This window comes from Phyllostomus hastatus, unplaced genomic scaffold, assembly GCF_019186645.2.
Source record: "Phyllostomus hastatus isolate PE091 unplaced genomic scaffold, TTU_PhHast_1.1 phas_scaffold_60, whole genome shotgun sequence".
Lineage (NCBI taxonomy): Eukaryota > Metazoa > Chordata > Mammalia > Chiroptera > Phyllostomidae > Phyllostomus > Phyllostomus hastatus.
In genome coordinates, this window is record NW_025334038.1 from 4593896 (window position 1) to 4608597 (window position 14702).

The 14702-nt window shown below is 44.0% G+C and overlaps 1 non-coding gene across 1 annotated transcript; it reads right to left on the reverse strand.

Moving 5' to 3' along the window:
* Positions 1-2070: 2070 nt before the first annotated feature.
* Positions 2071-2177, reverse strand: LOC123810529. Its single transcript, XR_006784257.1, has one exon. It is a non-coding gene; the product is annotated as a U6 spliceosomal RNA (small nuclear RNA).
* Positions 2178-14702: the final 12525 nt, after the last annotated feature.

The following is a 14702-nucleotide window of genomic DNA, read 5'->3' on the forward strand; positions in this document are numbered from 1 at the left end:
GGCGCCCTGCGCACCGATCTCCGCACCCCTAAAGCAGACACACACGCAGCCTGCGTCTCTGTACGGACTGGGTGGGCGGTGACGTGGAAGGGGCCTCTGAGTGCAGTAAGAGATCCAGGTGTGACAACCCTGGTACCTCTTCATGCCGCAGCCCCGGTTCAGCGCCTCTGCCTGGAGCTCCGTTTTTCAGTGGAGGAAAATGAGAGTGGGGCCCTCGGGAGTCCAGCTCCTCTCAGCGTGCCTGTCCTCCTGCCTCTCTGTGGCAACCCGCTGTGCTGCGGCTGGGAACCCCGGAAAACAGCCGACTGTCTGAGGGCAGGGCGGCCTTGGTGCGATGCCCTCACCCCAGCCTTGCGGGAGGCTGGAGCAGGGCTGCACTGAAGTGGCAGGGGTGCGGGTGGTCTGCAGAACCTACCAACAGAAGCCGGGTCTTGACACTGTCCCACGGATCTTCCTACCTCCGCCATACATAGGACACCCTAACTGCGGTAGTCTCTGGAGGATGTTTACAAAGGACCCCTACACGGGCCTGGTGGCACGATTGTAACTCAGGAAACAGAGGGGCTGGCCGCTCTCTGGATTCTGCTTTGCAGGACTCTGGGTCCTATGTAAACCTGGAATAGGAGACTCAGGTATCAGGATATATAAAACGGGAAACTCCTGAACCTGGCTCCATCTTGCCGCTTCACTCGTAGTACGTTTGCCTGGCGAGGGCTTTCTGGTGCCTTGAGTAGCTGGTCCATGCAGAAAGAATGGGGCTTCTGAGCAGTTTGGCAGAGGCCTGGAAGAGGCAGCTGTTACCAGCTCTTCGCCATTTCTCACCATGCTCCACTTGCCTCATCATATCCCTGCCTGGCACTTCCCACCCTGCCCGGCTTCCCACCCTGCCCTGCCTGAATAACATCCTTGACTGTATGTCTTCCAGTTCTTCATCTCCTGTTTCAGGCTGGAGTAATTTTTTGTTGACCCTTAGGCGAAGGTAGAAATCAATGAGAACTTCTTAAAAAACAGTTCAGTCATAATTGAATCAACCTAAAGCTTTATTACTTCTGTACCTGGGGGATGGAACAGAAACATGAAGAACACTGAGCCCAAGCTGGCCCTTCTCTTGTTAGGGCAGCAAACAGGCAGTCATCCCCTGGCTTCTTATTAACATTCTAGGAACAGCTGAAGGCTAAGCAGGGCACTCAGGAGAGTTAGCTCCCAGAGAGGGAGACTTCCTGGAGAGGCCCCAAGGCTGCAGCAGGTGGAGGGGTTTTCTTCACTTGAGCAGCCCCACCGCTGGCACTTGGGATGATCCTTGGAGACCTGGGCCCTGCAGGAAGGACACTCAAAGAAGAATGTCCTTCTCCTTTACTCTCCCTTCCTTATCCATTCGGGTACTTTCTGCTTTTTGCATAGTGTGTGTGGCAGTTCTTACACAGACTGGATAACACACTCACAGGGCATAAAAAGCAACATACAAATAAGTCAAAATAAAAATACAGTCATAAGTGTCAAGTGATGGATAAAAACATCTGAAGTAATGAGCTACTCAGGGACCACAGAGATGGGGTAAGTTGTGGTCGGGGAAGCCTTTATACTCACTGAGGTGAAGAAGGGATGCAGATTCTGGACAAGATGAATGGAGGGCTGGATCTGGCAGGAAGGTGAATGGCTGGGGTCAAGATGGCTGGAGACCACCATGCAGGCTGCAAATGCCAAGGATCAGGGTTTGGAGAAAGCTGTATTTTGGATGATTTTGAACAAACTGACATGACCCAGTTGATGCCAGTAGCAACCTCCCAGTTGTGATAACTCAACATGTCTCCAGACATTGCCAAATGTCACCTGGGGATCAGAATCACCACAGTTGGGAATGGCTGACCCTGGTAATTCAGATCTCTCTCTCTCTCTCTCTCTCTGGCATCTCCCCTCTCCAATGTCCTGCTTAACTATGGTAAGTCAATCCAGTTGGGTTCCCCTCCTGCGGTGTCCCAGAGAAAGTTCCTCAGCATTGGCATGGTGCCAGCTTTAGATCCCCACATGGTAACATATAACTGATATTGTTGATACATGATATAATTATATAGCAATATGGAATGCTTCACAAATTTGCGTGTCATCCTTGCTCAGGGGCTATACTAATCTTATCTGTAGCGTTCCAACTTCAGTATATGTGCTGCGGAAGCGAGCACTGATAACTGACATTCTTTATAAGGACTCACACACAGAGACCAGTGAGCGCCGGAGATGGCTGTCCCAAATCACCACATTGCGAGGGTTAACCTCCTCCCACCACATGAGGGCGCTTGAGGACTTCTCACCTCCCCGGCGCTCCAGCTTTAGTCCTTCAGTCCTCACATCCCAAGCTTTCTGGGGCCTCTAGCCCTCACAGTATCTGTTCCTACCAGATAACCTCCTAAAGGCTTACCTCAACCCCACCCCTCACCTAAACAACACCGAAACTCTAAAAGATGTAGGTAGAGTCCCTGAGGCCAGAGTCTTTGAATCTAAATCTGCATGAGGGCTGATGTGAGCTTTAGGAAGGAAGTGTGAACTGAACAGGTCCTGGCAGGCTTCCTGCCACCAGCCAGCTCCGTTTGCTTCCACCCACAGAGAGCTCCGTTCCTGCACAAGAACACTCACGCGTGCACACCAGCCCACTCAGGCACATCTCCAAGGAACAAATAAAGAAAATTAAAGACAATATAACCTAAGTGTATATTCAGAGGAATTTTTCCCCTATAGGAACACGATCAGCAGGGAACCATTCCACAGTAACAGTGACGGTACTCATGGGATCTGGGGGACCAGTTTCCCTCCTGGTGGTCCCCGAGCCTCTCTGTTCCAGTAAGGACTGCTGCTTTACTTTGTCATAACCAAAATGCTCAAAAGAAACGCCTGCCAGCAAAGGCGAAATTCAAGCCTCCACCTCCAGAAAAAAACAAAAATCTGCCTGCAGCTTTAAAATAGTTCCTCCTCCTCCCACCCACTGCTTGTCTCTGTCAAGGTTTTAAAAAGTACATGGGCTAGTCTCAGCCAGGTACCCCATTATATCTGTAGTTGGAAGTAAATCTATATATTATCTCTATACATTAACATGTGCCATAGTGTCATCTGCTCTTATAAAAAAACTATTTAACCATGTTTCTTTAGTTATGTTTCACACTGAAGTTTAACAATTAAAAGCATATTCCTCTCCTACACTACAAACGGCTGGTCTTCAGCCACCAGAGGTTGGGTTCCATCTGGGTTTGATGATGGTGGTGGTTTTCTCATCCTGCACACATGAGGAAATTGATTGGGGCTTCTTGTTCATCCCAGCCTCTCCACTGCTGTGGCTTTACTTTAGAATGAAACTGGGAAGCAATAATTTTTCTGGATAAGTAATGGACTTATCTCCAACCCACTACCAAAGTAATGTTAGTGACCAAACCGTGCTTGTGGAGATAAAACATGTTCAAGGAAACAGCTAGGCATAATTGTTTTGTTTTGTTTTGGTTTTTTTCCCCATGTGGGTGTTACAGCTAATTTGTTTGCAGGGGCAGAGGAGAGGGGAAGAGAATGCCTTAGAGTACTTATTCCTCCTCCTACTTCTGGACTTATAAATATCAGATGGGTTCCTTTTTCTGCCACAGCTGGGTTTTGTTTGTTTGTTTGTTTTTTATGACCAAAGGTAGTTTTTCCCCCATGCATTCAAACCTCAACCCATAACTATCCCTTTCTCACTAGAGGAAAGACCTCTAGCAATGACCCATTGTTCAGAGCTGAATGTTCTCCAGAGTTAATGATGATGATGACGATGAAGACCATCTAATAGCCACCAGGACCCTGCACAAACAGGTCACATCCCAAGGTGAGTCCACGGTGGGTGGCTGAGGATGCTGCCCAGACAATCTTCTCCAGGCTCATTGGTCTGTTTCTACTCCAGTCTTATTCTTTCCGGCTCATCCTGCCATGTGTTGGGCCTCCCATCTGACCATGGATAGACACAGAATAGTAGGGCCGCATGGAAGACAGTTTGTGTCTCAGTGGACCTTTTTAAGCCTTTTACAGGAAGGCAAAATTGGGAAGGAGGGCTGTAATGAGGTCTGGAATTACCCCCATTCCCCTGCACCCACTGACATCCTGCACCCTGCTCTGAGCTGTGAGGACTGATGATTTTAGCACTAGATCCTAATGGAACCATCAGCCCTAGGCTGACAAATAGTTGTAATTTCTAACCCCAGAGGAGCAAAAGATAAAAGTGCTAAAGACAATAACAACCAAAAATATGAATCCAAGGACCCCAAGGCTTTTAATTTGGAAAGATCAATTAGGAAATATCTCACAGAGAATTATAGATTAAAAAAAATAGGTCAAGGCAAGATGATACATGGTAAATTTAATATAAGACGTATAAGATGAATATAGAGAGTTATAAAGAAATATCCTTGTTCTTCTTGGTGGAATTCAGATGGAAAGTTTTAGAGAAAAGCATAAACTATTTTGAAAAAGGCATGAGTTTAAGTGTAGACTGCTTCACACACTGTCCTGCCTCTCGATCCTGGATGGAAACCCTAGTTCTGCCCAAGATGGGTACAGAAGGTGTTATGATTTCTGAAAGCTCTAAATGTTTGCTTCTCCTGGAAGGGGTGAGTAGTGGATTGAGATGAATTCAGATTCTTGAGATTCAGGAAAAGCCTCAGAGGTTCAGTTTCCCTGGCGTGCTAATGGTCAATAAGTAAACTTCAGAATTTGGAAGCCAGTATAACAACTCCAGCTGGACTCATCTCTGCCCCCTGCTTTCTGCTCTCACTTCTATCATTTTGATCTTCTTCTTCCTTGGAATTGAATTCCCTGTGGAGGGTAGGAAAGAGTCATTACCACGCCTCCTCCATGGACTTTCTTTGATGTTTATGATTGCTGATTCCAACACATTTGAGGCACACTCTTCCATCTCGCTAAGTCTGAGCTTTTTTTCTAGGCTTTACAAGAAGTGTGGTCTCTGGATACTCTCACTTTAGGCAAACTTAAAAAACATACAATTTGTGTCCCAAATTATATTTCTTCAATGAATTTTTCTTTAGTCTTTAAGGGTTACAAAGAAAGCAGAGAACTTGCAAGGTTCTCTTTCTTTGTTCTGTGCACACTTTTCCTTCAGCATCTCCAGACACTTCCTGAGCAATGACGTGGCCGGATGCCCTGTTTGCTAGCTGAGTGGAGAATGAAGGGGATCTCTGGAGCATGGCAGGCCTGGGTGCAGATGCCAGCTCAGCCAGCAGCCAGCAGTGCCCTTTGGTCTGGTGGGTCACTGCTCTGCACAGCTGTCTCCTTGCCTTCTTGCAGGGGCCTCCTCAATAAGGGAGGACAACCTTCTCACATTCTGTTCCAAATAAGACCTGACAAGTGAACATGATGAACTCCTTCCCTTTCTTTTCCCTTGTTGCTCCATTCTTCGCCTTTCTGTTCTCATTCCTTTTTAAGCCATCAGCACCAACTCTCAGATTCCCCTTTAAGACTGAAGGACTTGTTCCTTTGCTTGATGGGGAGACTGTCACAAATAGTCCTCCATCCGCAGGTTCTTCTGGAATTGCCTCTGCTCAAGAGAATTCCTTGCTCAAGGTCACAGCCCCTTCTAGGAGGCTGCATGATCATGATCAACATGGAGTATAGTCTTGGCCCCTTTTTTGACTCAGGTGAGTCACAGGCTTATCTTCGACTTTTATTGAGACTGACTCATGGCTCAGATTCTTATTCAACCCAAACCTTCCATCTTCACCCTTGAAAGTGATGTTTTCCCCTAAGTCACACCCCAATAAACTTCCTGCACACTAGCCTCCATCTCAGCAACTGTGTCCTAGGGAACCCCACTTGCAACAGCCATGAAGAGGTGGGATGCAGAAGACACTACTTGATGGACAAAAGAAATGCACATTAAATAGGTTGATAGCATTACAAGATGATTACTAATGAAGAGTCGTAAGTTACTGTTCAAAAAACACGGTCACAGGGAAACATCAACGGGGCAAGAGCAGTGAGGGGAGGCTTCCTGGAAGAGGCAGAGTAAGAGCTGGGACTTATTGATAGAATTTGAAAAGGAAGAGAAACAACACAGGGTGCTTTGGGTAGAAGGAATTGCTCAAGTGATTTGAGAATGAACATCCCTGAGTTGTGGAATAGGAGTTTATGTGGGCAAAGCAGACATTGTTGGAAGGTGGGAAGGAGCTAGATACATGGTTTGGCTAAGCCAGACTGTGGTGAGATACAGATTTGGAAGAACTTTGACAGACAGGCTGAGACATCCAATACCCACAAACAGTGAGAGAATTACTAGGCATGTTGGGTAAGAAGAAGGACACATGAAGCATATATAGGTATATAGGTATAAGTGACCCCTAATTAATTGTTGGGCCAGATGGGCAGAGATTTCATAATAATTCTTGATAGTAATAATTGCAAAAAATCACTACTAATTTTACTTATTTTAACACAAATCTACTATTTTTCCCTTTGTTGTAGAGTAGAACAGTGACCCAGTTTCGCCACATGTGTAGCTGCTTCATGAACTTGACGGACCGTTCCACGGCACTTGTGCTTTCCCTGCTGGGGTGTTGAACCACTGCAATGGGAACTTGAGAGAAGGTACCAGGACCCGTGCCACTGCCCTGTCACCCACTGGGTTTGTGTGCTTGCGAGTACTGTTTTTTTAGCAGTTTATATGGCAGGTTAGCATTGGGACTAAATTGAAGGAAGGACACCAGTTGGGTGGCAGTTCCACTGACAGAAATAGGGAGTGAGGGGTGGTTGGACTCAGGTGGGAGCAATGTATGTAACAAAATCTCATTTCTTTCCACAGCTAGGTGATACTCAATTGAAATGTATACATCACATTTGTTTAACCATTTGTCTGTTGATGGACACCTGGATTGTTTACAGCTTTTGGCTATTGTGAATAATGTTGCTATAAACATAGGCATGCCAGTGACTGAGTCCCTGCCTTCCATTCCTTTGGGTATATACCTAGAAGTGGAATTGCTGGCCCATGTGGCAATCATACATTTCACTCACTGAGGTGCCACCAAACTGTTTTCCACAGCAGGTGAGCCATTTTATATTCCACCAGTACTGTATGAGATTTACAAAATTTCTCCACATTTTCATTAACACATTATTATCCATTTTTAAAACTATAAACATCCTAGTAGGTGTGAATGGGTATCTCATTGTGCTTCATATTTAATTTTAATTGCAGAAATTATCACTCCCTTTACAATAATTTTAAACAACTACATCTGTTTCTTTTGTTTATGGTCTTATTGCTTTTTATTTACCTGTTTTTGGAAATAAATGACATTTAAATCATGCACAAAAGAACAAAGTAAAAAACTAATGAAAAGACAACTGGATTTAAGCAGCTTTACAGGAACGCTCGGTTTGGTTCCTGTATGAACCTCTCAATTCAAATAGTTTTTCACTTCCTGTATGAAGCTCTCAATTCAAATAGTTTTTCACTTCCCAGACAATCTTGTCATATATTTTCTTCTTTCCTGTTTTTTTTTTTAATTTTTCAAGTCTCTTGTATTATGCCTGTATGGTCCAGTGGAGAGTTTTCTGTTTCCTCAGCAATTTGACAGCTGGATTCATCTAGTCAAAAGAGCTGCTAGATAGTATCTTCCTTGAGTAATATTTATATTATGTTAACAAGATAGGAACTCTCAGAACCATAGTGTTTTTTTACTGAGGGTGAAATGATACAGAGCTATGGAAATCACAACCATCAGACCCACACCTCACCCTGCCATGACTGACTCCATGACAAATTCTGGAAATTCCCAGACTGTCCTTCTTTTTAAAACAAATTATTATTTTATGTTATTTTTTAGAGACAGAGGAAGGGAGGGAGATAGAGAGGAAGGGAAACATCAGTGTGAATCATATGTTTGATATGATAAAAAGCATATATTTGATATGAGTCCAGTATTCAAAATACAGAACTCTTTCAACTCAAAGTGGCAGCAACAAAGTAACTCAATCTTGTTTTATTTATTTGTTTATTTATTAAAGATTTTATTTACTTATTTTTAGAGAGGGGGAAGGGAGGGAGAAAGAGAGGGAGAGAAACATTGATGTGAGAGAGAAACATCTATTCGCTGCCTCACATATATGTCCTGACCAGGAATCAAACTCACAACCTATCAATTTATGGAATGGTGCCCAACCAACTGAGCCACACTGGTCAGGGCAAAAGAACTTAATTTTAAAGTGGGCAAACAATCTGAATAGACATTTTTTCAAAGAAGGTATACAAATGGCTAACAAGCACATGAAAAGATGCTAAATTACATTAGTCACAAGGGAAAAGCAAATCAAATTCATGAGTTATCATTTTATATCCACTAGGATGGCTATAACTTAGGAATATGACATTAAATCAAGAGAAAATGATGCAATCAAGAGACATGGTAAATACAAGCTGTATGAGGCAGCTTCTGGCACAACATGGCTTACAGTTTTAAAGCCAAAAAAAAAATAATGTTTATCCCTCACTGCTGTGGCTCAGCGAATTGAGTGATGGCCTCTGAACCAATAGGTTGTTAGTTCTATTCCCAGTCAGGGCACATGCCTAGGTTGTGGGCCGGGTCCTCATTTGGGGGTCTGCAAGAGGGAACCAATTGATACATTTCTTACACCCTGATGTTTCTGTCCTTCTCTTTCTCCCTTCTTTCCTCTCTCTCTAAAAATAAATAAAATCTATTTTTTTATTAAGTAGAAAGAGGACAATCTAAAATAATAACAAAAAGTATAGTATAGTACATACATAAACCAGTAACATAGTCATCTGTTATCATTATCAAGTATTATGTACTGTACATAATTGTATGTGCTGTGTTTTTTATATGGCCAGCAATAGTGGGTTTGTTCAGACCAGCATCACCAGACACATGTGACTGATGTGATGTGCTGTGACATTTTGATGGCTGTGATGACACTAGGTGAAATATTGCACGACAAGACCCCCCGTGGATACCTGAAACTGTGGATAGTCCCAACCCCTCTGTACACTGTTTCCCCTATACATACATACCTATGATAAAGTTTAATTTATAAATTTGGCACAGTAAGAGATTAACAGCAAAACTAATAATAAAATAGAGCAATTAGGACAATACACTGTCAGAAAAGTTATGTGAATGTGGTCTGCCATAATGGATCTGATAACTGAGAGGGCTACTAATTGACTGAGGGCTGGGGACCCATGCAGTGTTGGGTACACTGGACAAGCCTCGTATTATATGATTCCATGTGCTTGAAAGGGAATAGGCAGATCTATAAAAACAACACAGATGGTGGTTGCCAGTGGCTGGAGAGGGGGAAGTGGAGAGTGACTGCTAATAGGAACAGGGTTTCTTGGAGAGAGTGGAAATGTCCTAAAACTGACTGTGGTGATGTTTCACAACTCTGAGTAAGGGGGAACACTTTAAATGGGTGAATTGCATGATATGTAAATTACATCATAACATATATATCGATATAACTCTCAGAAAAAGGTTCAAAGGGACTGGACTCCTCTAGCTCTTCAGGCCCTGTGGCCGGCCCCTTGCTCTCACTCATTATGGAGCAGGAAAACCCTCCCGGCCCAGCTGCTGTTCTCAAACTGGCCCACTCTTGGTTATCCTGGGGGTTTTTCTGTTTGTAAGTCCACCAGTTGCTGAATTATTTCCTGTTATTTCCTCCTGTACTTTACCAATATATAGGGTCTGGCAGAAGTAACACCTGCTTGAGTGTGGTAGGTATGGTAATAATATGGGTATAATAATTTATAGTTTAAATTTGGTCATTTCACCTAAAATATCATATGGTATGCTTGAGTGTGATATTGTTATATTACAGAATTACATGCTTATGATTTTGTAAAAAAGAAGGGGTGTTATTTGTGCTGGACCCAGTATAACAAGCAGGCCTCCCTCTATTTGGTGCTTTGTCCTACCTGCTTGTATCTTAGGATTCAAGAGGATACATTGTCACTTACTTTTGTTGTAATTGTTGCCTATGGATTTTTAGTTTTGCTCTCCAGTTGCTCTACTTTTATATGAGGATTCTAAAAATTCCAAAAATTATGCTAGCATCTCTGCCATCATCTTTCTAGAATTCCTGTAGGGGATCTTTGTAAAATGTCCCTTTTTAATATGAATTTCCAATATTTTCCCCCAGTTTACCTGTATCTTTTTTCATTTGAGCTTTTTGGATGGGTGACTTGGAGATGAGGAGGTGGGGGGCTTGCGGGGCGGGGCAACTTGTGGCTTCCCATACTGTGTTTTATATGAGCTGGTGGCAGCACTTTCTGATAACAGGGGAACTCATCCATTTCCATTTTAGCACCCTTGAAGCTCTGTGGAGTGACTGGACTTTCTCAGGTTGTTATTAATATGTTCTGTTTCTATTCTGTAGTGCAGTTCAATTCACCTGTTGCTCAGAGAACATTGCTATGGTAACCTATTCTGGAATGAAAAACATTTATTTATTTATTTATTTATTTGGATATATTGGTCTTTTTTAAATAAAGATTTTATTTATTTTTAGAGAGGGGGAAGGGAGGGAGAAAGAGGAGAGAAACATCAGTGTGTGTGGTTGCCTCTTGCACTCCCCCTACTGGGGGCCTGGCCTGCAGCCCAGGCATGTGCCTGACTGAGAATCAAACCTGCAACCGTTTGGTTCGCAGGCTGATACTCAATCCACTGAGCCACACCAGCCAGGGTAAAAAACAGTTATTTAGAGTCAAGAAAAAGGAAGGTGGACTGAAAAACTGAGCCCTCCAGCCATTCAGTCACTACTGGTTACCCAAAGGCATTTGAAAGAATTAAGGAAAACAAAGACATGTGGTTACATTGCTGGTCTGTGTCCATTACAGAGGAGAAAGGGTTTATTTCAACTGAAATTATCAGAGGACAATTCTCTAAAGCAGGGGATGGAGATAAGTTTAATTCCTTGCCACATTGGGATTTGCAGAATCGTCTGTAATGGGACTGCAAGATATCTAATTTGGAGTCAAAATATGTCTTGCTTTATAGTTTTTTCAATTACAATGGAATTCCATTAATATTTGAATGCTGGTTTCAATAGTTGTCAAATATTGTCCTAAGTCCGAGTGCAGAAGTCCAGTTCTTTTACAATGTCTGTCTTCCAAATAGTTGCCAAGAATCCTGAGAAATGAGCACAGTACAGTAAGCCCTTCAACTGAAAATGGGAAAGAGCTATCTTGGTTTCCTATTGCAGCTGTAACCAATTACCAGCAATTTAGTGGTATAAAGCAACACACATTTATTATCTTAAAGTAGTTAAAAGTCCAAACTGGGCCTCCCTTCAGTTAAAATCAAAGTGTTGGCAGAACTTTTGGAGGCTTGAGGGAGAATCTGTGTCCTTGCTTTTTTTTTTCAACTTCTAAAGTCTATCTATGGTCCTTGGCTTGTGGCCCCTTCTTCCATCTTCAAGGTCAGCAAAGAGGTAATTTGAGTCTCTCTTTAACTCTCTGACCTCTGCTTCTGTTGTTGAATCACCTTCTCTGACTCTGACCCTCCTGCCTCCACCCTCTTTTAAGAACCCCTGTGATCACATTAGGCCCATCTGGATAAGCCAGGATAACTTCTTAAGATCATTAACTTAATCACATTTACAAAGTCCCTTTTTTCATGTCAGGTAATAAATTTAAAGTTTCTGAGGGTTAGGATGTGGGTGTCTTTGTGATGATGTGACGGGACATAGCTGAACAGTAGCCACTGTTAGGTAGGAGCTGACCAGCAGCTGTCCCCAGACAGCAGCCTTTCCCCGATAAGCAGTTGTCTCAAGGCCAAAACACTAACCTTCGCTTCTGCTTCTGTATGCTTGCTTTTAGCAGTTGTTCCCCCTTCCCTTTTTGCCTTGTAACAAGCATATAAAGGAAACTCCAGTTTGAGCTCATTGCCCAGAATTTGGATTTTTTACCTCTTCTGGGTCCGCATGCGTGAATAAACCCCACTTCGGAAACTCCAAGGCTGTCTGAGTCATCTTTTCCGTAAAAGACGGAAAGTTGGTTCCCTGACCAGGAAGGAACTCACATGAGCAGGCTGTTGCCAACGGTGAAGGCAGCCTTGGGGCGCCTGGTGGGGCCCAGAGGTGATAAGGAGGTGCGTGTGCCCCGGTGATTTTGGGTCCTGGACATCCTGGGCTCCACAGGCTCGGCTCCTGGACCGCTCTTTGACCCAGGCTGGTGGGGTGCAAACTGGTGGTATCTGGGAAGGTGCCAATCTGGAATCTGGTAAGTGCCCCGCGGGAACAGGAGCCCGAAAACCAGGCCCACTCTTGGAGTGGAAGGAGGGACTGATCACCCCTCAGGCTGGAAGGCCCAGGCAGGGCTCCCACAGTTTGGGCGGGTGGGAATGTAATAAACTCGGTGTGTTTGTGTGAATGACTCTGCTTGTTCCTCCATGGGTGGAAGTCTACAGAGCGTGAGTGAGCCCTAACCTGCGGTTCCTCGGTCTGTCATAGAGCATAACATCTGGGAGTTTAACCCCAATTCTACACGGGCAGCCTTAGCTAAGACAGAACCTACGAGCCCCGAGAGGGGTGAGGCCAGGCGGGCGACCTAAGAGTCCCTTCCTTTGTCAGCACCGATCGGGAGAATTCATCATGGGGGGGGCCCTGCTACAGTACTAGATTGCATGCATGTTGGAGATTGGACAGCAAGCCATGTGGGTGCGCCACCATTTTGGGTAAAGTGGAGGACAAACCACATGAGTGGCCCACCGTGGAGGGTAGAGCATGCATGGTTGTCGTCATCTTGGATGATGGGTCACGTGAGAGCCCCTCCATCTTGGAACTGGACAAGGTGCCATGCTAAGGGCTCTCTTCAGATTATAGGCTGCTGCTTATAATCATCTCTGCAGATGTATGCTGCTGCTGTGTGGGCACCACATCAGTCTGGTTCTCTGTGTAACTGGTTCTGATAAGAATGGCTCTGGTTCTGAAGGACATGAACTGAGGTCCAAGGGTGAGCATCTGACCTATAGGGTGTTTGCAGGGTCTGAGCTTCAGAAAACTGCAGGATGTCCCTGCAAATCTAGGGAATTTTAGTGGAAGGTACCTGCAGTGCCAGGGACTTTTGGCTGCCACATGCTGAGTTTAAGTATAGTCCTTCCCAGTGTGGGAAAGGAACCAGGATTAAAAGAGAATGATGGTTAAATCTGAATGAGCAAAATTATGTATAAAGAATGTAAAGTTTTAAACCTGGACTAAAGGAAACCTCAACTATTTGTTTTCTGGTTTTGTGGGAAAAGAACAAATTTCTAACATTGGTGTTGTTTCTGATCAGAAACCCTCTGTACTTAAAGACCTGTTTGAGGTCACCTGTAAGATCTAAGAAAGGTCTCCTGTAACCAGTTGGGGAGAATGCCTTTGCCACTTGGGACCCAGGAAGGGTCATTTGGGGCTGATGAGTGCTGCAGCCAGAGGCAAAGCAGCATATCTCTGCCAAAAGACCGGGCCTGATGGAGCATGTCTCTGTGAGGCACCAATGGACGCATTGGTGCAAGAGAATGCCCCTACCTGTGTATTGTTCTGGAACTCTGTGTTTTGGATTTGCTCTGTATCTGCTCTAAAAAGGAAATTGAGGATTCCAGGGAAGGTTGAAACTTCACACTCTGTAGGAAAGTAAATAAAAAATATAATATACTATATATAAATGAAGAAGGTCTGTGGGAAACTGCAAAAATAAATGGAAAAGTAAAAATTTTAGGGAGGAATTACGCGGTGTTAGTTAATAACAGAAGGTATAAGGCATGGAGATGCAATCTTAGTGGATATCAGAAGGTGTATGAAAGAACAAATAGAGGGTTTGTGAGTGTTGCAGAATGTCTGGAAGTGAAGGTTTTGAGAAGCCCAGTGGATATCAGAAGGGATTTTCCTTCAGGCTTTGTATTTTTCTCCCTACCTGATCCCTCCAGAATTTGGCATTCTGAAGGAGTGAGTGAAGACATAAAGTTTCTTTGCATAAAACCAATAAGATCAGTCGCTAATAGTGGTTTTGTTAACCAAGACTTTGACTGGAATGTCACGCCTGAAGGAGGCAGGTCTGGGTTCTGGTCGTCACCAGAAAGCCCTGAGGAACGGGGATTGACTTGTGAAGATAGTGTAAGCCCACGAGAAAAGCCTGGTACTTTGGTTGGTTGTGCAGTTCATGGCAGTCTTTCCAGGGAAGGAACAAAGGTTGCTTTCATGAAAGATGGCCAAAAAGAAACCTGTGGGCACAATGGAAGCCTCAAGGATCTGAGTGAAACAACTGGTACAGGTGAAGCCAGATGGCGGATGTGTGGCTCTGCTTCTGTGCCCCATGGGGTGGACTGAGAAGTCAATCTAAAGGTTCCCTGTGTGAGTTCCAGCAAAGCGGAATTAAAGATCATAAGTGATCCAGGCTGCTCTTGGTGTGTTTATGCAAACAAACAGTCAAAATGAAAAGCAGAACTCAAAATAGTCCCTTTAATAACAGTGAGGGTGATCTTAAGGAGAAAAATTGTGGTTCAAGGAAAATCACAATGCTCAGTAGTAGACACCAGAATTGTGCAGCTAACTGTCTTGAAAGCGTCTTTTTGTTTGAAAGTTAAAACTGGTTTTGTAATATCATCAAAGATATACAATTTACAGGTATGGAGAACCTGTCAAATTGCCATTGCTAAATGTCATTGCAGGAAGGACCTTGCAACTGAATG